Source organism: Euprymna scolopes, chromosome 24 (assembly GCF_053919585.1).
Source record: "Euprymna scolopes isolate OS-2025 chromosome 24, ASM5391958v1, whole genome shotgun sequence".
Lineage (NCBI taxonomy): Eukaryota > Metazoa > Mollusca > Cephalopoda > Sepiida > Sepiolidae > Euprymna > Euprymna scolopes.
The window spans coordinates 26,670,117-26,697,161 of record NC_136505.1 but is presented as its reverse complement, the minus strand read 5'-3'; the positions used below and the strand labels follow the sequence as shown (position 1 = coordinate 26,697,161).

Below are 27,045 nucleotides of genomic sequence, written 5' to 3'. Positions count from 1 at the left end.
TGGCTTCATTCACCCCTTTATTCAAAACATTGAGGACGGGAGGGCAAGGGGACGAAGCCCTTCTTATTAAAGGAGGCGTGCATACTTATGTAATGCTTTACATATGGAATCTATCGATGATTGTTGCGTATCTGAAAGGTTCTGAGTACTTGTCGGGGTGTATGCTCTCTTTTATTTGAAAGCATTCTAATCGACAACATGGTTATCCACTTCTGAGCCATTTTTTTTTTCGTCTAAGCACATGACACCACACCCAAAATGCTTAGAACAAGTTTAGGACACTTTGGTTTTACGTTGCTCTGTTTATTTTCATTTTTTATATATATTTTTTATTTCACTTTTCTTTCCATTTTTTGTTTTCATTCTGATTTGTTTTTTTTTTATTTTATTTCTTTCATCTCATCTGTTGTTTTTTTTTTGTGGGTGGGGGGATAGTTTTAACATTTCATCACTTTTAGTTTTTTCTTATGTTTAGTCTCATCTCGTTTAATTATTTTTATCAGTATCATAATTCTTCCTTTTTTTGCTGTATTTTTCAGTCTCATCCGTCGTATTGTTTTTTTGTTCAGTTTTATCTATGTTATGACTCATCAGGTTTTCTTTAGTTTTTCTATTTTCTGTTTTTTTTTTTGTGCTATTTCTTATATCAAATCTATTTTATCTTAAGTTTAGTCTAATTTCTCTTTTAATTGTTTTCCTCTGTCTTTTTATTTCTTTTATCTCGTCTATTCTTTTTTTTTAATTGTTTTTCTAGGTTTCATATTTCTTTTAAGTACTTTTAGTCTCATCTTTCTGTTAATTTTTAAATTTTATTTCTCTTTTAATTGTTTTCCTCTGTCTTTTTATTTCTTTTATCTCGTCTATTCTCTTTTTTAATTGTTTTTCTAGGTTTCATATTTCTTTTAAGTACTTTTAGTCTCATCTTTTTGTTAATTTTTTAATTTTATTTCTCTTTTAATTGTTTTCCTCTGTCTTTTTATTTCTTTTATCTCGTCTATTCTTTTTTTTTAATTGTTTTTCTAGGTTTCATATTTCTTTTAAGTACTTTTAGTCTCATCTTTTTGTTAATTTTTTAATTTTATTTCTCTTTTAATTGTTTTCCTCTGTCTTTTTATTTCTTTTATCTCGTCTATTCTTTTATGGTGGGTGAGACTATTGTATCGTATTAGTTTAGTCTCATTTTTCTTTTAATTGTTTTTTGGATTTAGTTTTATCTTTTTTTATTTATAATCTCATGTGTTTTGTCTTATTAATTTAGACTCATCTTTTTTTAATTGTTTTTCTCGGTTTCATATTTCTTTTAAGTACTTTTAGTCTCATCTTTCTGTTAATATTTTAATTTTATTTATCTTTTAATGGATTTTCCTAGTTTTATTATTCTTTTGATTGTTTTTGTTACATCTCGATTTTAATTGTTTTTTTTTTAATTGTTTTATTAGTTTCATCTCTCTTTTAATTGTTTTTGGTTTCATTTCTTTAAAAAATAATTTTGGTTTCATGTTTCTCCTAATCGTTTTATGGATTTATTTCTTTTTAAATTGTTTTTAGTTTCATCTTTTAGTTCGCTTTAGTTTCATCTCTCTTTTAATTGTTTTTTCGTCTCCTTTTTAATTGTTTTTCTTCTCGTTTTTCTTTGAATTATTTTTTAGTTTAATTTTTCTTTTAAACGAGTTTAGTTTCATCTCTCTTTTAATTGTTTGTTTTAATTATTTGTTGGTTAATCTTTCTTTAAATTGTTGTTTTCGTTTAATCACATTTTTAATTTTTTTTTTTTTTAGTTTCATTTATCTTTTAATTATTTTTAGTTTTATCTCTGTTTTAATTGTTTTTAATCTCATGTGTCTATAAAATTTTTAAATTTCATTTCTCTTCTAATTATTTTTCTTAGTTTCATGTTTCTTTTTATTGTTTTTGTTTTATCTTTCTTTTAAGTAATTTAGTTTTACTTCCGCAAAAATTTTGTAGCTTCATCTTTCTCCTAATTGTTTTTTTTCTAGATTTATGTCTTTTTTTAATTGTATTTAGTAGTTATGGGACGATTCCAATATTTTTCCAATACAATTAACGATTCCGTGCTAAATTCCCGATTCCGATACAATTACCGATTCCGATTCTTTATAAATCTCTAAATGTTTAACAAATAAATAGTTATTTTGTCCCGATTACTATAAAAACACATCTTAAATTTGCCTATCTTCTCTCAAAGGTAAGAACACACTTGTGAGAGTGTAAGCTAGAGATTTTAGTCTTACTGAAAGTTTAAATCAATAAATATTTATTATTTCATTATTACTACTAGCAGTGGAAGATATTTTTTCAACCAAAATCAAATAAAAATGTAGTAATCAAATGGAATCGATTTTGACATCGGAAAATAGGCCAAAATTTTTGCGATTTCGATGCCGATTCCGATACACCAAAAAGCTCCGATTTTTCTGGATTCCCGATTCCGATTCCGATTAATCGTCCCAATACTAGTATTTAGTTTCATCTTTTAATTATCGTTTTAGTTTAACCTCCTTTTTAATTGATTGTTAGTTTCATCTTCGTTTTAATTGTTTGCAATCCGATCTTTCTTTTTTTTAATTATGTTTTAGTTTCATCTTTGGTTTTGTTGTCTTTTGGTTTCATCTCTTTTTTAGTTCTTTCTTTCAGTCTCAACAAATTTGGTTTTATTTTACAGTATCATCTATCTTTTTATTGTTTTTTCTATTATCCGTTTCCTCGTTTTTTTTTGTCTAATCTATTTTTCTTTGTTTTTGTATTTATTTTTTTTTGTTTCAATGTCATTTTTATATTTGTATTTTTTTTTTATTTTTCCTTTCGTCTGATGTTTTTTGATTTCATCTGTTTGATTTGTTTTGATTTGTTTTGATTTGTTTTGATTATCTCTCTTTTATATTTCTTTTCCTTTTTTATTTTCCTTTTCGTTTTACAATCTCATTTACTTCTTGGAGTGACGAACATGTGTTTTATTTAATTTTATAATTTTTTATATGTTTTAGCATTGCGGTCTTTTCTAGCTCATCACTTTTGCGGAAAATATTCTCTTACAGTCGCCAACATTTTTTATTTACCTCTCCCATCATGTAAAAATACCAGGCGCTGTGTGTAGGAAGACGTCGACACCCCTCTACAAGAACCTAACGTCATTAACTCTCTTGAAAGATATACATATGACGGGGAACCGCTTCTGAATTTAACATTCCCTTGACACTTTCTCCTTTGGAGGAAGCAGGTTCAGCCCGCCTATTGGAATCGGGGAAAAATAGTGGAATGGTCCCATCACTTATATTACATCTTTGCAAGTGAAGATTTTAGAATGTATTGATAGTTCCTATTGCTGCATATGCTAATGAAACACAGACTACAATTGAAATCGTCCTATCACTAATAACATCGTTAACATACTGTTCTAGCCCGTTTCAACTCTTTTTCCCACTTAGGTCCACCGTTCATGGATCAACTTCCAAGTCGAAGAAGGCAGTGGTTGCAAAGTTCCAAACCCCCATTTCTTCTAACTTGATTTACTCTTCTCTAACGCCCCCTTGCTACCCTATTTTTTGTTTTTGTTATTTGTTTCTAATAAACGTGATGTTGCTAGTCTCAGTTTTTTTTAATAAATACTATTATGACATGCGTTCTTCAGAATTGTTCGGTATATTTCCTGTTTCCTTTGTTCCAGTCCGTTTGTCTAGTGGTCCTCAATTCGCTGTTTTGAATAATTTCTTATTCCAGTATCTTTTTTTCTAGAACTGAAAGCTTATGGAACTTTCTTTCTTCTGACTGTTTTCCTTCTGCCTATAGCATTAATCTTTTCAGGACTAAAGTCAATAGGCATCTTCTGTCTTTGTTATGATCATGTTTTGTTCTTGTGAGTTCCTTACATAAAGTGGCTCCACGCCTTGTCTGGAGCGATTTCTTTCTTTAATGATAAGGCTGTTTGATTATAAAGAAACGTTCGTACCTCTTAATCTCTTAACAGCTCTCATTTTACAAAAAGCTCTTATTTAGTGTGAAGCTTTTCTAGTGAAGCCCATTTTTGCAACTGCTATGCACGTCTTGAATTATCAAGTAAAATCGTTCACCTGAAAAAGTAAATTTAAATTTCAGTTCAAAAACATTTTAAGTGCCACTCTATGGTCCCTGCCCTGCCCTGCCTTCCCTCTGTCCGTCCCCAAATTTTATATCCCCTTCTAGTTTCATGAAATTCCTACAAAGCACCTTTAGCTCTTTGAGATCCCCAGACATCATCTCCAAACCTTTTTCTGTTCTCATCTAGATTGCATATTTCTTTTAAGTACTTTTTAGTATCATCTTTCTGTTAATATTTTAATTTTATTTATCTTTTAATGGTTTTTCTTAGTTTTATGATTCTTTTGATTGTTTTTGTTACATCTCCTTTTGAATTGTTTTTTTTTTAGTTTCATCTCTCTTTTAATTGTTTTTGGTTTCATTTCTTTAAAAAATAATTTTGGTTTCATCTTTCTCCTAATCGTTTTATGGATTTATTTCTTTTTAAATTGTTTTTAGTTTCATCTTTTAGTTCGCTTTAGTTTCATCTCTCTTTTAATTGTTTTTTCGTCGCCTTTTTAATTGTTTGTCTTCTCGTTTTTCTTTTAATTATTTTTTAGTTTAATTTTTCTTTTAAACGTTTTTAGTTTCATCTCTCTTTTAATTGTTTGTTTTAATTATTTGTTGGTTAATCTTTCTTTAAATTGTTGTTTTCGTTTAATCACATTTTTAATTGTTTTTTTTAGTTTCATTTATCTTTTAATTATTTTTAGTTTTATCTCTGTGTTAATTATTTTTAATCTCATGTGTCTATAACATTTTTACATTTCATTTCTCTTCTAATTATTTTTCTTAGTTTCATGTTTCTTTTTATTGTTTTTGTTTTATCTTTCTTTTAAGTATTTTAGTTTTACTTCCGCAAAAATTTTGTAGCTTCATCTTTCTCCAAATTGTTTTTTTTCTAGATTTATGTCTTTTTTAATTGTATTTAGTAGTTATGGGACGATTCCAATATTTTTCCAATACAATTAACGATTCCGTGCTAAATTCCCGATTCCGATACAATTACCGATTCCGATTCTTTATAAATCTCTAAATGTTTAACAAATAAATAGTTATTTTGTCCCGATTACTATAAAAACACATCTTAAATTTGCCTATCTTTTCTCAAAGGTAAGAACACACTTGTGAGAGTGTAAGCTAGAGATTTTAGTCTTACTGAAAGTTTAAATCAATAAATATTTATTATTTCATTATTACTACGGAAGATATTTTTTCAACCAAAATCAAATAAAAATGTAGTAATCAAATGGAATCAGTTTTGACATCGAAAAATAGGGCAAAATTTTTCCGATTTCGATGCCGATTCCGATACACCAAAAAGCTCCGATTTTTCTGGATTCCCGATTCCGATTCCGATTAATCGTCCCAATACTAGTATTTAGTTTCATCTTTTAATTATCGTTTTAGTTTAACCTCCTTTTTAATTGATTGTTAGTTTCATCTTCGTTTTAATTGCTTGCAATCCGATCTTTCTTTTTATTATTTTTTAGTTTCATCTTCGGTTTTGATGTCTTTTGGTTTCATCTCTTTTTTAGTTCTTTCTTTCAGTCTCAACAAATTTGGTTTAATTTTACAGTATCATCTATCTTTTTATTGTTTTTTTTCTATTATCCGTTTCCTCGTTTTTTTTTTGTTTTGTCTAATCTATTTTTATTTGTTTTTGTATTTATTTCTGTCTCATTTTTTTTGTTTCAATGTCATTTTTATATTTTTATTTTTTTATTTTTCCTTTCGTCTGATGTTTTTTGATTTCGTCTGTTTGATTTGTTTTGATTTGTTTTGATTATCTCTCTTTTATATTTCTTTTCCTTTTTGTTTTACAATCTCATTTACTTCTTGGAGTGGCGAACATGTGTTTTATTTAATTTTATAATTTTTTATATGTTTTAGCATTGCGGTCTTTTCTAGCTCATCACTTTTGCGGAAAATATTCTCTTACAGTCGCCAACATTTTTTATTTACCTCTCCCATCATGTAAAAATACCAGGCGCTGTGTGTAGGAAGACGTCGACACCCCTCTACAAGAACCTAACGTCATTAACTCTCTTGAAAGATATACATATGACAGGGAACCGCTTCTGCATTTAACATTCCCTTGACACTTTCTCCTTTGGAGGAAGCAGGTTCAGCCCGCCTATTGGAATCGGGGAAAAATAGTGGAATGGTCCCATCACTTATATTACATCTTTGCAAGTGAAGATTTTAGAATGTATTGATAGTTCCTATTGCTGCATATGCTAATGAAACACAGACTACAATTGAAATCGTCCTATCACTAATAACATCGTTAACATACTGTTCTAGCCCGTTTCAACTCTTTTTTCCACTTAATTCCACCGTTCATGGATCAACTTCCAAGCCGAAGAAGGCAGTGGTTGCAAAGTTACAACCCCCCATTTTTTCTAACTTGATTTATTCTTCTCTAACGCCTCCTTTCTACCTTAATTTTTTTTTATTATTTGTTTCTAATAAACGTGATGTTGCCAGTCTCAGTTTTTTTTAATAAATACTATTATGACATGCGTTCTTCAGAATTGTTCGGTATATTTCCTGTTTCCTTTGTTCCAGTCCGTTTGTCTAGTGGTCCTCAATTCGCTGTTTTGAATAATTTCTTATTCCAGTATCTTTTTTTCTAGAACTGAAAGCTTGTGGAACTTTCTTTCTTCTGGCTGTTTTCCTTCTGCCTATAGCATTAATCTTTTCAGGACTAAAGTCAATAGGCATCTTCTGTCTTTGTTATGATCATGTTTTGTTCTTGTGAGTTCCTTACATAAAGTGGCTCCACGCCTTGTCTGGAGCGATTTCTTTCTTTAATGATAAGGCTGTTTGATTATAAAGAAACGTTCGTACCTCTTAATCTCTTAACAGCTCTCATTTTACAAAAAGCTCTTATTTAGTGTGAAGCTTTTCTAGTGAAGCCCATTTTTGCAACTGCTATGCACGTCTTGAATTATCAAGTAAAATCGTTCACCTGAAAAAGTAAATTTAAATTTCAGTTCAAAAACATTTTAAGTGCCACTCTATGGTCCCTGCCCTGCCCTGCCCTGCCCTGCCCTCCCTCCGTCCGTCCCCAAATTTTATATCCTCTTCTAGCTTCATGAAATTCCTACAAAGCACCTTTAGCTCTTTGAGATCCCCAGACATCATCTCCAAACCTTTTTCTGTTCTCATCTAGATTGCTTGAGAAAAACAGGAAAAAGAAGAAAAAATGACAAAAAAATTGTTTAAAAATTAGTATAAAGAAAAGCAAGAAAATTAAAAAAAAAAAAAAGATTCCCGTTTAAAAAAAAAAGAAGACAAAATTGATCCTGGTTTCAAAAGAATTTAAACTGCAGATGCAGTAATAGCGTTCCAAATTCGGCTCATCATTTGCGTTTCAACTGTTTTCCCACTTAGGTTCTCCGTTCGTGGATCAACTTCCAAATCGAAGAAGGCAGCAGCTGCAAAGTTCCAAGCCCCCATTTCGGTAAAAGCTTAATTTACCCTTCTTCAGGCATTTCCTAACACCCCCCCTCTATTTCTATCCTAATTTGTTTTTCTGTTTCTAGCAACAAAACTATTCTTCGGTTATTTGAAGGCTAACACTCACTTACTTGATATATTTCCAGAACGATTTCTTTTTCTTTTTATTTCTATACAAAATTTCCACCCTGGAAATTATTTTTTAATAATTGATTAACACAAAAGGTGTTGTTTAATTCAAATTTTTATCTCCGCTCTCTTTCTAAGACGAGAAACGAGAATTAAAAGAATATTTCTAGAAAAGAGATCATTTCCGGAAATAAGTGATTTCTAGAAAAATCATTTCTAGAAAAATGGTAATTTCTAGAGAAAGACCGTTTTTCGGAAAAAGAAGCAGTTTATAGAAAAAAATCATTTCTAGAAAAGAGATCATTTTTTTTTTACAAGGGTGTCACCACTTATCAAGGCCCAGAGGCCACTCGAGGATAAGGGTTAATAGGTATACATTAGTCATTGTGATTTTAGCATAGTAAACAGTGGGAATTTGTAAACTTGGATTACTTAGGGGGACGATTCAATTAGAACTTGTTCACATTGGACTTTTTTTTCATAGGTATCAACTCATTATCAAGGCCAAGTCGCCACTCAAGGATAAGGGTTAAAGAGTGTATAGTAGAAATTGGACAATATAATAATCATTAGTAATAAAAATTTGTTAAATTTGATAACTTATATGGAACGGCTCATCAAGAACTTATTTACGTTACATTTCTAGAAAAGAGATTATTTCTCAGAATAAATAATTCATAGAAAATCGAATTAAATTACCAAAAAATTAAATTCTTTATCGTTTATAAAAACAAATAAATAATTTTTTCTATACTGAAAGGGCAAGATATAAATGATCTGAAACGATCTAGTGCATAAAGTTAAGTCAACCGGATTCTAAAAGTTGGACATAAATAGCATTTAAGCAGGCCGAACAAACTTTGATTCTAGTTAGATAATTTATATTTGCTATTGTGATACAATGTTATCGATCATATACACTTCACTACAATTTGTTTTAAAAATGACTACTGCTGCTCTGGCGTTTCGTAATATAGAGACATCATCAACTAATCACCCAAAAAGGAAAATCAACTGCTTTTCCAGAATAGAGCTGCTTCAAAATAGCAAACCTTGCACATATAAAAAGGTTCGATGTTTTTCCATATTGAGTTCTATAGCAATAATAATGTTTTGTTTTTTTAAATACATTTGCATATTACTTATTTACTTCATGAGGGTAGCATGCTCTTGTTCCGTCAGCCATGACTGGATAGAGGTCCTAAGTAATTTGCGAATGTATTTTTCAAAAAATAATTACTTAGGACCTCTATCCAGTCATGGCTGAGGGAACAAGAGCACGCTACCCCTGTGAAGTAAATAAGTAATTCGCAAATGTATTAAAAAAAAAAATACATTTGCGAATTACTTAGGACTTCTATCCAGTTATGGCCGACGGAACAAGAGCATGCTATCCCTGTGAAGTAAATAAAGGGTTCCGCTCAATATTTCGTCCAAATTCCCGAGTTCAACAAGATACACCTAAAGAAGGTTGGAGGTTATATCGACCGAAACGTTGTGAAAATCACACTCAAGATGAGAACAGTAGTCCGATGGATAATAATACAAACAACTAATCCTCATCTAAAAATTTCTGAAAAGTCAAAAATAAATAAATAAATAAAAGAATGAATTTTTTTCTATACTAACGAGTCAAGTTATAAACAAACTTACAGTTTGTGAAATCAGCTTGTGTATGAATTTAAGACAACCGGACTACTAACAATAACTATATATAGCTCACATTACCGACCCTTACACATAACAGATGTATTCCAAAGTTCATAATGATCGTTTTAGTAGAAATAAATCATACACTTACAAATCTATAAAGCTATACGCATACGAAACTCTAAATAAGTAAAGGGTGGAACGATAAAATTGTCATCCTAGAAAAAAACAACATGATTCCATTTCCGTTTGATGAGAACCGGTTTTCTTTATTTGTTGCAGATCATCTACTAGTTGGCCAGCTGTGTACAAATTCCAATAACTATAGGAGTTGTCTATCACGTCTGAAAGTGACACAATGTTCAACGAGATGAGAGATCGAAGATGTGCCGCTGCACAACTCCTGCTCTCTACCGATTCAAGTTATGACAACAGGACCATGTCAGTGTCCTCAAAATGCATTGCTGGATCGTCACGAATAAGAGGGATGTGCACAAGCTGATGAAAATTAAGTTTCCGGCCATGGTTATTGTCTTTCGTGTGGTTTCAAGTGAGGGCCACATCATGCCACCTCACATCTTCAAAGTCGGCTTGAAAGTTAACACCAAAGGGTACCTGGATGTGCTGAAGAGTACAATCAGGTGGCCGCTGGAAGACCCTGGGTGTGGCAGTAGAACTCGGCGCCGGCTCACAAGTCCAAAGAGACCTAGGCTTGGCTTCAGAAGGACTGCTACGATTTTGTAACCTTCTCACATTGTTCCTCTACTCCCCCGACCTGAACCCTCTGGACTGCTTCGTTTAGTTATACGCCGAGAACATCCCGAACATAACCTCTCACAACAGTAAGCCAGCCTAATTGCCATCTGCCGAGTATTCACCAAGCTCCCACCGGCGCTTCTGGAAAAAGGCATGCTCCCAGTCCTATACCCATATCGAGGTGATGATTGAGGCTGAAGGTGGCTACATTGAATAGATGTCAGCCCTACTACATAATCAAGTTACCTGAATTTATTTTTTTTCCATAATAGTTTTAAAATAAATTGCAGTGTTATTTTCTTTAGGGTGACACTTTTATCGTTCCAACCTGTAGTAAGCGAATCCTTTGTTGATTTCATGACATCGTCTGATGTTATTTAATGCTGAAACGTAAGACTTATTGTCAGTGATTTACACGTGAATACAACGTCCAACTCTCTCTCTCTTTCTTTTTTTATTTGACTTCCTCTCCTTCACTAGTTGAAATTGACCCTTCAACCCCTCTCTTTCTCTTTTACGTTCCCTTTCTATCTATCTATCTATCTATCTATCTATCTATCTATCCCGTTCTTGATAGTGATGAGACGATTCCAATATTTTTTGCCGATTTCGATACAATTACCGATTCCGATTCTTAATAAATTTCTATATATTTAACTATAGAGATGATATTTTCCCGATTACGGTGAAAAAAATTTTTTAAATAAAAAATTAAAAAAAAAGCACACGTGTTAAATGTGCGGATATTTTTTTGCAGGGGATGACCTTAGTCTGACTGATCGTTTGAAAACCAATTTATTATTTTAGTCTTAACACTAGCAGTAGAAGATTTTTAAAACAAAATGGAATTTAAAAAAAAACAGTTAAAATAATCGTTTTTGGCATCGAAAAATATGCATACTTTTTTTTTCCGATTCTGATACCGATTCCAATACCCTCAAAAGTTCCGATTTTTCTGATTCCCGATTCCGATTAATCATCTCAACACTAATTCTTAACATCACCTTCTGCCCTTTTTAACCTTTTCTCTTTTAATCTATTTATGCACTTCCACTGTGTAACCCATTTTCTTTGCCTCCTCTTCATTCTCTCTCTTAAATTTTTTATTGGTCTTCTTCTCCTGAGCCTCTCTATCTCCTTCTTCTCTCCTCATCTATCTATCTATCTATCTATCTATCTATATATATATATATATATATATATATATATATATATATATATGTTCTTGACATCATCCCCTTTCCTTTTTAAGCCTTCTGTCTTTTCATACTTTAACCCCCCTTTTCTCTCCCTCCCTAGCTTCTCCCTCTCTCTTTATGATAAAAAAGCAATAAAATATCTAAAAAACAATTAAAAAGCAGAGGACGACTAACCATCATGCTCTTCGACATGTTTCCAAATTATTTCCATAAACATTCTAATGCACAAGGGAATCAAACCACATGCTCCCAACTTTAAAAAATTTTGCAACGAACTTTTTTAATTTTAATTTTTTTTAATTCTAACAAACACACAAAAAAAATGCAAAATAATTTTTTATTAAAAAAAAAAAATAAACGTAAGAATTCAGTTAATTTCATTTCGAGTTTCGCTAAGCAGGAGGCAACAACCTCGTTATGTAGACCTCTTAAAAGTAGATTCAAAATCGCTTTAAAATGTGAAAACAGCGGAGGTCTACAAAAATAAATATTAGTTTCACCTGCATCCGTACTGCCCTCCTTGTCCCATTCTCTGAAAAGGTTCCCCCCCATTTGGGGTGACTGTGGAAATGGTAAGAGTAGGAAATTTCAAGAAAGCCATTTTAAATGTTTTAAATTATTTTGTCCATTAAAATTTGCCACGGAATAAAATTCCAACGATTAATCAATCGGACCGAGGGGACGGTGCACATTTTGGATTGGTTTGCAAAAATCAATTAACTAATGTGAATCGAAAAAAATTAAAGGTTAAAGGAATCAACCATTCATCTACCTCTCTGTCTCCATTTGTATCTATCTGTATATTTTTCTATCTATCAATCAATCTCATACTCTACTCTATATATGCAATTATCTATCCATCTATCTATCTATCCGTCTATCCCATTCTGTACCTCTCTTCCTCCCATATTTCTGTATCCGTGTGCATATATATATATTGAAAGGTTGAAAGATATCAAACAAGGCCAATAGCCATTAGTCGCGTGCTCTCGTGTAATGAATGAATGCGTGAATGTAGGATTGACATGAAATTCTTAAAGATAAACTAAAATGACCGAAAAATGGACTGAAATTACTTACATAAATAAAGAGTAAATGACTTTAATGAACTTAAGGATGAATTGAATCACCTTAAGAATGACTTGAATGCTTAAAAAAATGACTGGAATCCTTCAAAAACAACTTGAATGATCTGGAGAATGACTTGAATGGCTTTGAGACTGACTGGTTGTAAAGTGGTTGATCATTTTACATTAAATTAATACAGAAAAGTGATCCCCGACTTTATATCACAAAGTTACAAACATAAGTACAGCATGTAGTAAGAACAGATACTACACTTTGATCTTGGCCAAAAGGCCAAGAAAAGGGTGATATTTATTTGCTCCCTCACAGAGCAAATTAGGCACAAGGCCGATTTGAGGAGTGAAGGGGAAATGGGGACCAACTCCCCGGGGAGTAGGGGAGCTGGATAGTGACAATTGGTATGAAGGGTTGCCCCTACATTGACCAAGGTCTTATATGTGGGTGGATTTATTTGCTTACCCACTGAGCAAATTAGGCACAAGGCCGTTTTTTAATGTGGAGAGAGGGGGGGGGGAGAAGGGGACCAGCTCCCGATGGGTGGGAAATGGGAGCTGGTGACAATTGGTATGAAGGGTTGCCCCTACATTGACCAAAGTCTGATTACTGGGGTTACCCCCACATATGGTCTTTGCTTGCAGTATCTGCCGGAACAGATACTGCACTTTGTTCATGGCCAAAAGTCCAAGAAAGCTTAAAAAGCTAAGAACACCATGTATAAACAACAGGCCTTTGATCTTAACCAAAAAGGTCAAGCACAAAAGTGTTACGGACAGACCGACCGACCGACCGACCGACCGACGGAGTGACTTATAGAGTCGCTTGCACGCGACTAAAAATTAAGAATAATTGAATTCTAACAAGGATTGTTGATAGTGCTCAACCAAAGAGAGCAAATTATAGTTTTTATTTTCTTTATGTAAATATAGTCATATCTTGCTACGATGTGCAGACCATTTCGATCATAATTGATCTCATCAGGCAAGAAAATTAAAAAATTAAAAAGGTACAAGACCATTTTCAATTTTACAGGAGATAAAATATACTTTGCCATGACTGGCGTAAAGTAAGGTCAATGCTCTTAATGGTAAGAACATTAACCTTGCTTCACGGCAAAGTATATTTTCTCCTCTCTAAAATTGAAAATGGTCTTGTACATTTTTAATTTTTAAATGTTATTGTCTGATAAGAGCAATTATGATCGAAACGATATCTGCGCATCGTAGCAAGATATGATTATATTTACATAAAGAAAAATAAAAACTATATATACAGGATGGCCGCTAGAAAAGCGGGAAATTTGTCAAACAACGATTTACTTTTACAAAAAATAATTTTTACAAAGTTTTTCAAAGATAAATGTAATATTATATTTATAGATACCCAAAATGTCATCCGTACACTTTACTGCAGCGTCAAACAACGATTTATTTTTACGACACTCACACGGCACCAATCAAAAAATAGCAATCACGCATTTTATTCATGATCTAAGCTGACCTTCAAATTTCCCGCTTTTATAGCGACCAACTGTATATATATATATATATATATATATATATATATATATATATAAAATTTACTCACATAAAATTAATATACGAAAGTATAGATTTATGCGTAAGATTTATTTCAAAAGTGCTCAATACGCAGGTAGAGCTAGTTAGTAAGTTATAAAATGTATATGGCGATTAAGCTGCACTGAATATTCCGCGTTTAATCCACTCTAGGATTCTTCAGGCTTATGCGCATACACCTGAAGAATCCTAAAGTGGATGAAACGCGGAATATTCAGTGTAGCTTAATCGCCATATACATTTTATAACTTACTATATATATATATATATATATATATATATATATATATATATATATATATATAGAGAGAGAGAGAGAGAGAGAGAGAGAGAGAGAGAGAAAGAGTGAATAACTTGTTTCATCATCCTCTAGTAGTTGTAGAATTTCCTTTTCAATGAATCGAGCATCCTTCGCACGGTAATTTCAGGATTTAGTAGCAATAGGTTTGCCATCAGGGGTTAAGTTTCAAAACAATTTCACAGGGGCACAGCTGATCTTCGTTAGGGCGCAGACTTTTAGAATATCCTGATGTCCACAAAAAAAAAATACTGATACCCTGATATAGTTTTAAAAAAGGTATTCCGAGTATAATATCCATACAGGAATCAGGAAACATTGTAAAGTCAATTTCTTTATACTCGCAACCATTGAAGATAATGTTGAAGTAGACAGCTTCATTGTTTTAACAATACGAGCACTGATAAAGTTATCAGAAGTGCCGCTGTCTATGAGGGCAGTTATTTTTTTCCCCTTTTAATTCAACAATTTTAGTAATGGAAGGGCACCTATCACCCCTTTTAGCATGAGCTACTATAATAGCAGAAGTAGAACGTGAAGGTTTCAGCATAGTAGAACGGCAAACTTTGGAGAAATGACCGAGTTTACCACAGTTTCGACATACCTTATCGCGGGCAAGACAATGACGGCGATCATCCTTAAAGTGACGTCTCCTTCCACGGTTGTAACACTTGTCATGAGCAGGAAGGGCAGCAGAAAATTGTACAGAGTCACACTCCATACGAGAACCAATAGAATAAGAAATTTTAGTAATAGTGGCCCCCTCGGCAGGATCAGTAGACACATTGTTAGTTCTAATAGAAGTAGTAGTAGTAGTAGTAGCAGCGGCTACTCCAATCGGGGAAGCGTATGATTGCACGAAAGTAAGCTTGTTCTAAAGCCCTAGCTAGTAGCCTCTTTGAGAGTTAGCGTATCAGTTTCAAGTAGTCTAGAACGTATTACTGAGGAGCAGAGACCACGTATAAACGTATCACTAACAGATTCATGCCGGTAAGTAGTAGCAGTAATGTCTTTAAAGTAACTGTCAGGGGCAAGTCGATTCAAGACCTGAAGATATTGGTCGACAGACTCGTTTTCTTGTTGCAGACGCGTCGAAGCAGATGTCTAGCATGAATAACGCTTGGAGACTTGTCGTAAACACCTTTCAGTAATTCGACAGCGTGTTCAAATCCTGAACAACCCTCGATTACGTCAGCAACGGTGTTTAAATAAAGAACTTCTGTTTATCATGGTTTAAAAACGCAATAGTTGATATATAGTAATTAAAGTTGCGATACCACAATCTCCAAAGCTTGTTAGACTAAGGGTCTGTCGAGGATACGTCAAATTTGTTCAGACGAATGATCTTCTCTATGAGGGAAATAAAATCTTGTTCAATAAAACAAAACCTCTTTCAAAGGCTTTATTGAACAAAAGTCACACCTACTAAAGCAAGAGAGAAAGAGTCTTTTAAAAAAGAAACACGTGCAAAATCACGTGGCAAGAAACTGAATTTGCATTTTTTTTTTAAATAGTAAGAAAAAAACAATTTAAGTAAAAATATTTTAAACAGTAAGAACGAAACAATTTTAATGAAAATATAACACACACACACACACACACACGCATATATATATATATATATATATATATATATATATATATATATATATATATATATAAAAATCATTATATATATAGCATAATTATAAAACTCAAATGACCTTGTACCGGGTGTTGTAACCCACATCCGATTTACGACTTCTGGCAGTGTATGCGTACATAAACATAAACCCATAACAGCGTAAACAAATAAACACAAATAGATACTTTTGCAGAATTTGACCTGCGCACTAAAATATTAACGTTATTATTTAGAAATTATTATTTAACATAGGAAAGGTGGGGATGTTTTGCAACTATTCTGCATTACAATAACCCCGAAAATATTTTTTTAAATTGCGTTAAAATAAATAATCAATGCGACAACAAAACGTATTGTTTTACTGTGTACGTTTTGAACGTCCAAATTGCTTTTTTTTCTGCGTTTAAATTATCCAAATAACAATTGTTAATACTTTCTGCATTTTTTTACATCGTTCATTTTTGTACTATTTTTAATTATTTTAACGCAAATTCCTTACAAATAAATCTACTTTAACCCGTTGAAAACCATAAGAGCATTTTACAACGGCGATTTACCCACCGCCTTCCCTATTTTTAATTTATTCTCCATTTTTATATGCAACTTCCTTAAAAAACATTCATACATTTTCTTCTACACTACCAACATAAATAAATAACCCTGAAAATATGTTTTTTTTTAATTTGCGTTACAAATACAATAAAACATATTGTTTTACTGTGTACGTTATCAGCGTCCCAATTGTTTTTTTGTTTTCGCGTTTTAATAAACAGATATATCAAAATCTGATTTAACTTTAAGTATTATGGTATCTGTTCAGTGCACATTTACCTATAAGTATGGTAAACCACTTATAATTCAATCGCTGTAAGTTTTTTTTTCAAGGAATAAACAGAACAACTCATAGAAATCTATTTATATTCTTTTTTCAGTATAATATACTTTCATAGAAACGTTTCTGTTATGTCACAAAAAACTATTTTCTTTACGTGACAAGTGTCACGCTCATACATTAATTCCATAGCTAATATAACATACTGACCACACGGGTCACGGGTAGTTTAATGTGTGTATATATATATATATATATATATATATATATATATATATATATATATATATATATATATATAACTCATTATGTATCTACTTGTCTATCTATCCATCCCACTTTGTATCAATCTATCTAGGTCATACTGTATCCTACCCACTCTCTCTCTCACACACTGTATATATATATATATATATATATATATATATATACATCGTTGAGCTTGACCAGTACCAGATATGTACCCATTTCGGAAGGGTAGGCGCTGTATATACCGCGCCGAGTCATAGAAATTTCCAGGTTGGTATCTGGGGGCGCATTAATTCAATGGAAGTGATCTACCCCCGGTCTTCATTAAGACACGTATCTAGGAGAAGGAAACTCTGATGTAAAAACCTGCGGTCTATTGTATACTTTTTCCTGTGGCAGATATCTGTATCGACAAAAGTTAGCAGTTGTTCCAAAATGTGTGGTTGGTTCTGCCCAAAGCCTTCACCACTATAAACAAATCATCTGTGTGGATTTCCGAGCAACTTAGTTGTTGTGGCGGAAGCTTATAGGTCGAAATCGACAGGAGAGGCCATCATATATATATCTATATCTGTCTAGCTGTCTATCTATATATCTATCTCTTTATCGCTATGTATCCCCCCTCTCTCTCTACACATATATATATATATATATATATATATCTCCCTCTCTCTCTGTCTCTTTCTCTCTCTCTCTCTATCTATCTGTCTGTCTCTGTCTCTGTCCGTCTGTCTGTCTGTCTCTCTCTCTTCCTCTCTCTCTCTCTATCTATCTCTCTCTCTATCTATCTCTCTCTCTCTCTCTCTCTCTCTCTATATATATATATATATATATATATATATATATAGTCTGTCTGCCTATCTGTCTATCTTCCTTAGTACATTAATCAATTCCATTTTTCTGCATTTTGAGAAATTCTGAAAAACTATCGAGAAAAACGTTCCACTTGAAAAAATGTAAACGATTAATCACTTAGAGCAATTGGACGTACAGTTTAGATTTTCATTTCTTGTTAAAAAAAAATCCTCGTCTGTTGAAACCTGTCACTGCTGGTATCTGTAAACTATATACATTTGATCCACAGACTGTTTCGTTGCATTACAGTATTTCATTATGTGTTTGCATCTTCTTTTTGATCGCATCCTTGCAATTACACGAGCACCTACTCCACTCTGTGATCCACTGGATCACAGGTTGGATGTCTTTCTCTCTCTCTCTCTCTCTCTCTCTCTCTCTCTATATATATATATATATATATATATATATATATATATATATATAAAAGCGAAAATGTGTGTATGTATGTATGCATGTATGTTCGTATGTATGTATGTGTGTTTGTGTGTCCGCTAAAAACTTTCGACAGACAGTACAAAAATACAGAAACTCGGTATCATACTGAAGCTCCATCCTTCGCCCGAAAAATATCGAAGAAATAGCCCAAAACGTTAATTTTTTCACCCCGAAATCGACAATTTTCTAAAGGGGGGGTCAACAAAAAACGCCCTCTCATGACGACGACCGGTCCTACACATGCATCAGATGACATCATGACCTGATTTAGTTTAAATAGTTGAAGAACTGACTGAATTTAATGTACGTCGTGTTAGCTCAGTTGCTTAGCTCGTTGGTTCATTATCTAAACGTTTTGGGTTCGAATCGTGGTGTTAGATGTCTTTTTTTTCGATTTTTTAAATTTAAATATTGAACCAGTGTTATTTAAGCCATTTTTCACGTAACGTTCGTTTTTCTGTTTTTTTTTTTACTTCGCTTATTCTTAGGTTTTCATTAACACTACAGACCACACACCCGGGTACGCACCGATTTTTTAAATTTTAATATCGAAACAGGCTTATGTAAGCCATTTTTCACGTGTTTTCTTTTTTAACGTTCGTTCTTCTGTTTTCTTTTTTGTTTTTGTTTTTTCGATTTTTACATTTAACATCGTTCGTTTGCCTTACATTAGTTTTTTGTGTTTTTTTTCCATGTTTTGATTACCGGGTTCGTTTTTCAGTTTTCTTTTTTTACTTCGCTTAATCTTAGGTTTTCATTAACACTCCCACCCCTCCAAACACTCGGGCAACGCCGAGTCCCCCCCCCACGCTAAGCAGGGTTTTTTAACGTTCCTTTTCCCGACCACACACACCGAAAAACATCCGGGCAACGCCGGGTACCCCTCGTTAGTCTATATATATATAAAAGCGAAAATGTGTTTGTTTGTATGTATGTATGTGTGTTTGTATGTCTCGTAAAAGCTTTCCACACAGGTCACGGATTTTCACCAGATCGGCATAATTTTAAACTTCCAACCTTCGCCCGACAAATATCGAAAAATTGGCCAAAAACGTTAATTCCTTCACCCCAAAAGCAGCAGTTTTCTACACGGGGGGGGGGGGTCAGCAAAAAACGCCCTCTCATCATACGACTTCGGAATATGATTTACTTTAGATATTTGAAAAAGCGACTCAATTTCGTCGACGTCGTCTTAGCTCAGTTACTTAGAGCGCGGCCTCATTATGTAAAGGGTTTTGGGTTCAAATCGTGTTGTAAGATATCTTTTTCTTTTCGATTTTTTAAATTTTAATATTGAAACAGGGTTATTTAAGCCAGTGTTTTTTTGTTTTTATTTTTCAGATTTTTTAAAGAAGTTTTAACGTTCGTTTTTCTATTTTCTTTTCTGTTTTTCCGATTTTTACATTTAACATCGTTCGTCTACCTTACGTTAGTTTTTTTTACTTTGCTTAGTCTTATGTTTTGATTAACACCCACACCCACACCCGAGCACACACATCTACAAACACCCGGGCAATGCCGGGTACCCCCTGCTAGTTAATTAATAATTGCTAAATAAAATAAAAAAGTAATACGACCTTAAATGTGGGCGAAGAAAAATGTAAACAAAGGGCAAATAACTCTTTTCTTATAATAAACGAAAACGCTCAGAGAGCGAAAATAAATAAATAAATTAATCGCTAATAAAAAAATAAATAAAAATTCAACAATCTTATATATATATATATATATATATATATATATATATATATATATATATATATATATATATATATATATATGAGAGAGAGACAGAGGGATATAGAGACAGAGACACAAAGTGAGAGGGGGGAAACACAGTATTAGATAGATAGATTGATACAAAATGGGATGGATAGATAGACAAGCAAGAATAAAAAATGGATAGTATAGGTTTAGGGAACTTCTGTCATTACTAACCAGCAGAGCGTCATCATTGTTAACATAGGAAGAGTATATCAGGCATGTGTATGCAGCATGATGACATATGGAAGTGAAGCCTGGCCACTGAGGGTGAGGACATGTGTTGCATGAAAAGAAATGATATGAAAATGATACAATGGATGTGTAATGTGAGCCTTAAATGCTGGCTCAGTTCAGAGGATGATGAAATGTTTTATGCTTTATATCTTCAAATATTTATTCATGATGTTTGGTTACGTGGGTTTCACATTTCAAGCTGTATGTGAGCTTGCAGTGAAGCAGTAGAGAGCAGACAAGGCAGTATTGTATCGTAGTGTCATCCTCTCCACATTTCCAGATGGTTGGGTCAGTTTTGTAACCCCATCCGGTCATAGCGACTTTTGATCGGCCTATTCCTATTCTAAGGTGATCGAGTGTTTTTCACTGGAGCTAGAATGTTTCTGAACCGTGAAGGCGGGCCGTAGAAAGGGAAATTTCCACGTCTGTAGGAGGAGAACCATTTTCTAGTTGTCTAGTATAAAAGCTGTAGTTTGTTCTTTTTCTGAGATGTTGTTGGGGATTTGATATGGTTGAGAAAGCTTATTGATTTCAGTCATTTGACCGTTAGTTCACGTCCATGAAGAAGATGATGCTCATCAGTGATAGCTTTTGTGATCTTTACTCGATTGACATCTGAAGGGGTGTGACATAGCGTGCATAGCACGCGCGAGAAAATAAATATTAGTGAACAAGTGCATTTTGTCTATGTTGGTAGACTTCAGGCAGAAAATAATCAAACGGCAAATGTTGTTTGGTGCTGTGTTTAGTTTTTAGCGTTGATATCTCTTTCAAACATACTCTGCATTGAAATAGCATAGGGTCGAGCTTGTACATCTTAATTTATGTGCTGTGGAATTGGTTAGTTTCTATATGATGCTGTTCCTGGAGTTGACTTTCATTTCTGTCTTCTTTATATGTTCCTTGAATAAGATGGTGCAGTCCAGGGGTACGCCAAGGTAGACAAGGTTGATGAGATTCTCAATTTGTAGTTCATGTTTCTTAATTTATGTGCTGTGACTTCATATTTGGTTGGTTGGTTGGTTGTTTTTGTTTTACGGCGTATCAATTCTTTTCAGGTTATTTAATGGCGAATCCAAAGATTTTGAACAAAAACTTTTTAATAGAATATTTATTTGTTTTTTCTTTCAAGTCAGTTTCTATTTAACCCATAGTTGGGACCCTAACAGGTACTGATCCTGTAAAAATCCGCCGTCTCTGTCGAATATTTTAGGCAGACATGCAAACATACACACATACATACATTTATATATTGGCAACTAAAAATTTTCGACCCAAACCGATTAAAAATCTTGCCCTATCTCTGAATACTCTTTATGTAAAATTTCAAATGTTTAGACAAGAAATTGTCTGAGTAATTTGGTAGAGACCACAGCGGTCAAATTGTTTTAAACTTTGACGCCTATTATGACCCTTAAGATTAATCGTTTTAGGCTCAAGTCAAGTTATTAAGTTAGATCCGTGTCCAAGGAACCTATACCTATAATTTCAATAGTTTATACCCAAAACTGGAGGAGGAGATTGGTAGAGATCTCAAAGGTCAAATCGTTGAACTTTGACCCCTAAACAGCCAAATTTCTGCCCGAAAACGGATTATCTCATATACAAATCTCAGTACCCTATATATCAAATTTCGAATCTGTAAACTGAAAATTGACAGAGTTATTGCGTAAGGGAAATTTACACAGACAGACACACAGACACACACACTGAGGGACAGACAGACAGACAGACAGATTCCGAATTTCATGAAGTTGGGTTGACCATCTTATATTTATATTCCTTTAATTCAGTTGATATTTACACGTCTTAAAGGAACACATTGTAAGATGGTCAACATCATGAAACTTGGAGCATAGACCCTCGTCATTTATTCATTATATGCTCTATAATTCTATTGAGCTTCTTAAATAAGGATTGGTATATATAAAAAGGAAATATAAGTGAATCAAAATATTTCCACAGAAATATAGGTATATATATATATATACACACACACACACACACACACACACATATATATATATATATATATATATATATATATATATACATACTAGCATTTCAACCCGGCGTTGCCCGGGTGTTTGGATGAGTATGTTGAGCAAAAAAGTGGTAGTAGGAAGGCAGGCTTGAACCCGTACCGCGAAGGAGGAGAAGAATCTGACTTCTTTACTGTTACTACCACCGCCAAACCGGAAGTGACTTTTGTTTAAATGAAGGCTAGACAATCGAAAGGAGAGGATGACTTTAAAAAATATCGGCTTACAAAGCGACCCCCTGTAGAAAAGTGCCTAGTTGAAGGTGAAGATATTAATGTTTTAGCCAAGTTTTCAATATTTGTCGTCTGAAAGGTCGAACTTAAGAACGATACTGATCTTAGTAAAATCCGTCGCCTCTGTAGAAAGTTTTAGGCAGATATGCAAACATACACACATACATTATTTTAATTCGAATTCGTTATTGAGATGAGCATTATTTATATTACTTTATTTATTGCGGACTATTATTCTCATCTTTATTAGTTGTTGTTTCACGATGTTTTGGCCAACTATTCCTCTGGCCATCGTCAGATGGTAACTGCGACGGATAGTAACTTCGAATCTCCTAATTGCATTCTCAGCAATCACTGCCATCCGTAGTTGTTGTCGTCTCACCGCGTTTTAGCCAAGTAAACCTCTGGCCGGCTTTGGGTAGGATTGAAACCGCTACCTTCAGACAATGCTAATCTGGAACCAGGCCCTGAAGGGCGATCAAGGTTGGATTATTTGAGCTTATAAATCCACGTTTATTATCTGATCTTCCATGGTCTGATCCGTACCGAATGGTATATAATTTTAATTGGAATTCATTATTGACGAAACGTTGCGAAACAACAACCAATAAAGATGAGAATAATAGTCCACAATAAATAAATTAATATACATACATACATACATACATACATACATACATTTATATATTGATAACTAAACATTTTCGACCCAAAGCGATTAAAAAGCTTGCCCTAAAAATTTCAAATGTTTATACCAGAAATTGCCTGAGTAATTTGGTAGAGACCGCAGAGGTCAATTCTTTTTTATCTTTAACCCCGATTATGACTCTTTAAAATTTATTGTTTTGGGCTCAAATGAAGTTATTAAGTTAGATCCATATCGAAGGAACCTATATCTAAAATTTCAAGTGTTTAGACCCAAAATTGTCGGAGGAGTTTGGTAGAGTTCTCAAAGGTCAAATCGTTGAATTTGGACCCCTTAATAGCAAACCTTCTGGCCGGAAACTATTTACAAAGATTTTTGCAAATATCAGTACCCTGTATATCAAATTTAGAGTTTATAGACTAAAAATTGACAGAGTTATTGCGTAGGGAAATGTACACATACAGACATACAGACAGACAGACGAACACATTCACTTTTATACGTATACTAGCATTTCATCCCAGCGTTGCTCGGGTGTTGTGATGTATCTGTTGAGCAAAAAAAAAAAAAAAATTGGTAGTAGTAATCCAGGCTCGAACCCGTACCGCGAAGGAGGAAAAGAGCGGGAAAACCTGACATCTATGCTGTTACGCCCACCGCCAAACCGGAAGTGACATTTTTTAAAATAAAGCCTAGAAAATCGAAAGGAGAGGATGACTTTCAAAATTATCAGCGAAAAAAGCGACCCCCCCCCCGTAGAAAAGTTCCCAGTTGAAGGTGAAGATATTAATGTTTTTAGCCAATTTTTCGATATTTGTGATCTGAAAAGTTGGACTTTAAAACGATACTGATCTTGGTAAAATCGGTCGCCTCTGTCGAAGTTTTTAGGCAGACATGCAAACATACACACATACATACATTTATATATTGGCAACTAAAAATTTTCGACCCAAACCGAAGAAAAAGCTTGCCCTATCTCTGAATACCCTTCATGTAAAATTTCAAATGTTTAGACCAGAAATTGTCTGAGTAATTTGGTAGAGACCGCAGAGGTCAATTCGTTTTTAACTTTGACCCCTATTATGACTCCTTAACATTTGGTTTTTGGGCTCAAATCAAGTTATTAAGTTAGATCCATGTCCAAGGAACCTATATCTAAAATTGCAAGTGTTTAGACTCAAAATTGTCAGAGGAGTTTGATAGAGTTCTCAAACGTCAAATCGTTGAACTTTGACCCCTTAACAACCAAATTTCTGGCCGAAAACCCATCGCAAAGATTTTCCCAAATCTTATTACCCTGTATATCAAATTTCGAGTGCGTAGACTAAAAATTAACAGAGTTATTGCGTAGAGAAATGTACACACACAGACACACAGATACACATATACGCAGACACGTTCACTTTTATAGATAGATAGATAGATAGATAGATAGATAGATTTTAAATATATATATACGTATACATAAATATATATGGAAACAAATTTGTGTTTACTATAAACTTTTTATGCAAATATTATGCAAGTGCAAATTAAGTAGAATATCTGCATGAATATAATTACACGTAATAGTTAACTAAAGAGTATCATCCCATAAGAAAACCGAAAAAAACTAATAGGGAATTAATTAAAATGAATGTTTAAAAGAATATGCAAATTAGCTAGATCTTTTGCAGATGAATGCAATTCATCGGCCCATATATAAGAAAATTGTATTTTCTGTTTAAATAAATAGAAAAATGTGTTTTAACATGAATATCAATACACACAAAAGAAAAACGAATTTATAGGAGTATATATATATATATATATATATATATAGTGAATTTTCGACAAATGAGTGATATCATCTTGAGCTATCATCTTGTGCCAATGCATCATCCTTAAATATGTAGAATCTTGCCTTAAATTTTTGTTGGCATGCAGTTCCTGGCACCCTCACCTGCCGCACATTTTTCCCTGCTTCATATCTCTATCCACACCTGCCATCTGCTACTGTCAAGCGATTCTCCACAAGTACACCGACATTTGTGTTTGCAAAAGCGCATCTGCCATCTCCCATCTATTTCTACGATTACGAGCACCAGATCTGCTTCTATCTATCAACAACTCATCCGATGGAACCAATTGCTTCTTGTTGAGAGAAAAGCAGTTATGTATTTCATTTAAATCAATGGAAAAGAGGTAAAAGTTCTGTAAAAAACAAGAAAAAGAAAAGAACGTATATAAAACATATAGACGCGTGTTTCGTTGTCTGTAAGATTCATCAGTGTTGGTAGAGATAATAATTGTCTTTTGTTGAGAGAAAATCAGTTATTTATTTATTTCATTTAAATCAACGGAGAAGGAATAAATGTTCTGAAAAAAAAACGTATATAAAATATATAGACACGTATTTCGTCATTTGTAAGATCCATCAGGTTTGGTAGATATAATAATTGTCCACTTTTGAGAGAAAAGCAGTTATTTATTATAGTTAAATCAACAGAAAAGGGATAAAAGTTCTGTATAAATAAAAACGTATATAAAATATATAGACACGTTTTTCATCGTCTGTAGGATTCATCAGTGTTGGTAGACATAGTAATTGCCTCTTGTGGAGAGGAAAGCAATTATTTATTTTATTTAAATCAACAGAGAAGTGGTATACATTCTGTAAAAATAAGAACGTATATAAATTGGTGTAAGACTGTTTTTGCCCCCCCCCAGGACGGTCGTAAGATTTGCCGCCCTCCACTCTGCTGTTAACCTTCAAAAAATCCAAAAAGGCATCAAAATATTTATTTTCATAGAACTACAATCAAGGGTATAATTTAAGATTGTTGCTACTAGTCCTAGGCTTTTATCTTATTACAATACTCCTATGCATATACAGTCGTCGTTAAGGAAAATAAAAGATTTTTCAAAACAAAAACGTATTATTAAAATTATTGAAAAAAAAATGTTTCATTAAATTAACTGGCTACGTAAACAAGTAAATACAGGCTGGATACACAAAGAAATGTAACCAAATATTTTACAAAACAAAAACGTATAATTTAACTTATAAAAAATTGTTAAATTAAATTAATTGGCTACACAAACAAATATAATAATAAATTTAAATGACAGCATGAAAATGTTATGAAATTATAAAATAATTTTTATTTACTTTTTTATTGTTGTTAAAGTCCGAATTTTCGCCTTTATCAAAGAGAGAATAATCCGATGTAGTGCTTTTTCTTCATAATGGTGATATTAAGAGGTCGAGCCTCCCGAAGACAAAAAAAACGTCTTGTATCGGTGCTGTTTGAAATCTGTGTGTGTAATCGATCGGTTTAAGCGTGCAATTTAAGAAATTGGGAGTCACATATTTTAGAAAACATTTTGTTTGATAAATTTAAATGAGAACAATGACGACTTCCAATAATTTTTTATCACAACATTTACAGGTCTTCTCCACTACTTCATTTAGTTTCTGCAAAAATATAACAGATTGGACCGATAGAGAAGCTGCATATACACAAGCCACATTTAGTGAATGGTTTGTGCACAGCATGAATAGAGCTTGTGGGTTGATTTCGAAGATGCATTTCTACTCATCCAATCGGTGACCTGCCATACCAGTGGCATAGTCAAATTTCTGGCCAATACAGTCACCAATCTGAATCCCATTGTTCTCCAGTTCTCTCAAAATCAGTTCAGAAATTTCCTCCGCGTTTTTAAACCTTTGTATCGGTGAAGCGGAGAAACGACATCACGACCTTCACTTAATTTTCATCAATTTTTCCAAAGCGCAACACCTCATTCATCTTGTTCTTATGACATACATCAGGAACACTATCAAAAATTATGCAAAAATATTTGCTTTCCTTAGATCTGATCGATGATTTTCTTTCTTATTTGCTTTGCCAAAAC

At 33.2% G+C, this 27,045-nt stretch overlaps 1 pseudogene; it reads right to left on the bottom strand.

Annotated features, from left to right (window-relative positions):
- Window positions 1–12,506: 12,506 nt before the first annotated feature.
- Window positions 12,507–12,645, bottom strand: LOC145246937 (U2 spliceosomal RNA; annotated as a pseudogene).
- Window positions 12,646–27,045: the final 14,400 nt, after the last annotated feature.